We start from the raw sequence: 3,056 nt of genomic DNA on the forward strand, positions 1-3,056 counted from the left end.
TATAACTAAAGGTTGCAGCAACCCTCTAGGTCTTTGGTGTTCTACTTTGATTTGCTGACAAGTCAAACATTTTGAAACATACATTGCAATTTCCTTCTTCATACCTTCCCACCAATAATGACTTTGAAGATCTCTATACATCTTAGTGCTCCCAGGATGTATGGTGTACTTCGAATTATGACTCTCCTTTAGGATTTGATTCTTGATATCCGGTTCATTTGGTACACATACTCTCTCCCCAAATCTCAATAGGCCATCCTTTGAAACTTGAAATTGTGGCTTCAATTCTTTTTCTACTTCATTCCTCAAGTAGATTAAATATGGATCTCATAATTGTCCTTTCTTAATTTGTTGAATAAGATCAGATTGCACTTGAATGGAGGCCATCAATATCATCGAGTCTTGCTCTTTCCTCAAAGCTTTCAAATCAGAATTTTCTTCTAATAACTTCCATTGCTTCACGACCAGACTAGCCATAAAACTTGTAGATTTCCTACTAAGTGCATCAGCTACCACATTGGCCTTGCCCGGGTGATAACGGATGGCACAATCGTAATCCTTCAGAAGTTCTATCCATCTTCGCTGCCTCATGTTTAGCTCTTTCTGAGTGAAAATATATTTTAGACTCTTGTGATCAGTAAAGATTTCAAACTGTCGACCATACAAATAATGTCTCCAAATCTTTAGAGCAAAAATGATTGCTGCTAATTCCAAATCATGAGTTGGATAATTCAATTCATAACCCTTAAGTTGCCTAGAAGCATAAGCAATTACTCTCCCTTCCTGCATCAAAACACATCCCAAGCCCTTTCTTGAAGCATCAGTATAAACTACAAATCCCTCACTACCACTTGGAATAGTGAGAATAGGGGCACTAGTCAATCTTCTTTTTAACTCTTGAAAGCTTTGCTCACAATCATCGCCCCATACAAATTTCATATTCTTCTTAGTGAGTTTGGTGAGAGGTTGAGCAATTCGAGAAAATCCCTCCACAAATCTCCTGTAATAACCTGCCATGCCCAAGAAACTTCTAACCACTGTTACATTTGTTGGTACTTCCCATTCAACTACAGCTTCTATTTTCCTTGGATCAACAGATATACCCTTCCCTGAAATCACATGGCCTAAGAAAGCAACTTCATTCAACCAAAATTCACATTTGCTGAACTTCACATACAACTTCTTTTCTCTTAGTATGGACAACACATCACTCAAGTGTTCCTCATGCTCCTGGTTACTCTTTGAATACACCAATATGTCATCAATAAATACAATTACACAGATATCCAAGAGCGGTTGAAATATCCTATTCATTAGTTCCATAAAAGCTGCAGGGGCATTTGTCAAACCAAACGGCATCACCAAGAATTCATAATGACCATATCGAGTTCTGAAAGCTGTTTTTGAAATATCCTCCTCCTTGATCTTTAGCTGATAGTAACCTGACCTCAGGTCAATCTTAGAGAATACTTGTGCACCCTGCAGTTGATCAAACAAATCATCAATTCTAGGTATGGGATATTTGTTTTTGATGGTCACCTGATTCAACTGTCTATAATCAATACAAAGCCTCAATGTTCCATCCTTCTTCTTCACTAATAGTACCGGAGCACCCCATGGGGACACACTGGGTCGTATGAAACCCTTATCTAATAATTCTTGTATTTGCTTCTTTAATTCCTCTAGCTCGAGTGGTGCCATTCTGTAGGGAGGCTTAGATATTTGGGTTGTACTGGAGACCAGATCAATAGCAAATTCACCCTCTCTATCTAGAGGTAAACCAAGCAAGTCATCTGGGAATACATCAGGGAATTCTTTGACCACTGAAATTTCATCTAGGTGGGTTTCCTGGTTTGAATGCTCCTTTACACACACCATATAACAAAAACAACCTTTCTGCATAAGACGATAAGCTTGAAGTGCTGATATCAAGTAAGGAGGCAAATCATGCTTAATGCCCTCAAAGAAAAATATAGGCTGATCTGGTATGCATAAAGTAATTATTTTCTTGTAACAATCAATACTGGCGTGATGAGAAGATAACCAATCCATGCCAAGTATAATATCAAAACCCTGGATCTCTAGGAGAATCAAATCAGCAAGGAGTTCGTGGTCTCCAATAGAGATCAAACAAGATGGGTAGACCAATTTTGTTGCCAATGAATCTCCAACAGCAGTTGTTACATATAACATATAATCTAGGGGTTTAGGTAGAATATCCAAGTGACAAGCAAAGTATTTTGAAACAAACGATAAGTTGGAGCCGGGATCAAACAAAACTTTTGCATTTCTTTTAGAAACATGAAGAATACCTTCCACCACTGATTTAGAAGCTCTAGAATCTTGTTCAGTGATAGCGTATACTCTAGCATGGGCTGAGGATCTAGGAGACAATGGCTCTCTTTTCCTGTTCAGTGGGCAATCTTTTATTTGATGACCTAGCTTTCCACAATTAAAACATGCTCCAGTCACCCGAAAACACCGACTTGTCTCATGATTTAACCCGCATTTTTCACATAACTGAGTCTTCCCCCATGGTTTCCTTTTCTCAAATCCAGATGTCTTAAACCTCTTGTTACTATCTTCGTATTCATTTACTCTCCTGCTTTTGCTAGTAAATTTGTCCCTTTGGTTCTTGCCAATGATTTCTTGAATTTCCTCCATGTCTCTTTCAATTTTCAAAGCTCTTTCTACCATATCAGCATATGTTTGTAATTTTAAAGCTGACATTCGGCTTCTTATTGCCGGCCGTAATCCCCTTTCAAACCTTCTTGCCTTTCTAGATTCATCATCAGTCATATGTGTGGCAAACCTGGAGAGCTCAGTAAATTTAGATTCATACTGTGTAACCGTCATACTTCCATGGATAAGATTCAAGAACTCCAATTCTTTTTGCTCTCTCATACATTCTGAAAAATATTTATCGTTAAACTATTCTTGGAATAACTTCCATGTCATTGGCTCATGTTTGATTTCAGACATCCTCTTAATCATTCTCCACCAGTGTTCAGCTTCTCCCTCCAGCATAAAGGTGGCAAGAAAAACCTTTCGTTCAT

Source organism: Musa acuminata, chromosome BXJ2-3 (assembly GCF_036884655.1).
Source record: "Musa acuminata AAA Group cultivar baxijiao chromosome BXJ2-3, Cavendish_Baxijiao_AAA, whole genome shotgun sequence".
Taxonomy (NCBI): domain Eukaryota; kingdom Viridiplantae; phylum Streptophyta; class Magnoliopsida; order Zingiberales; family Musaceae; genus Musa; species Musa acuminata.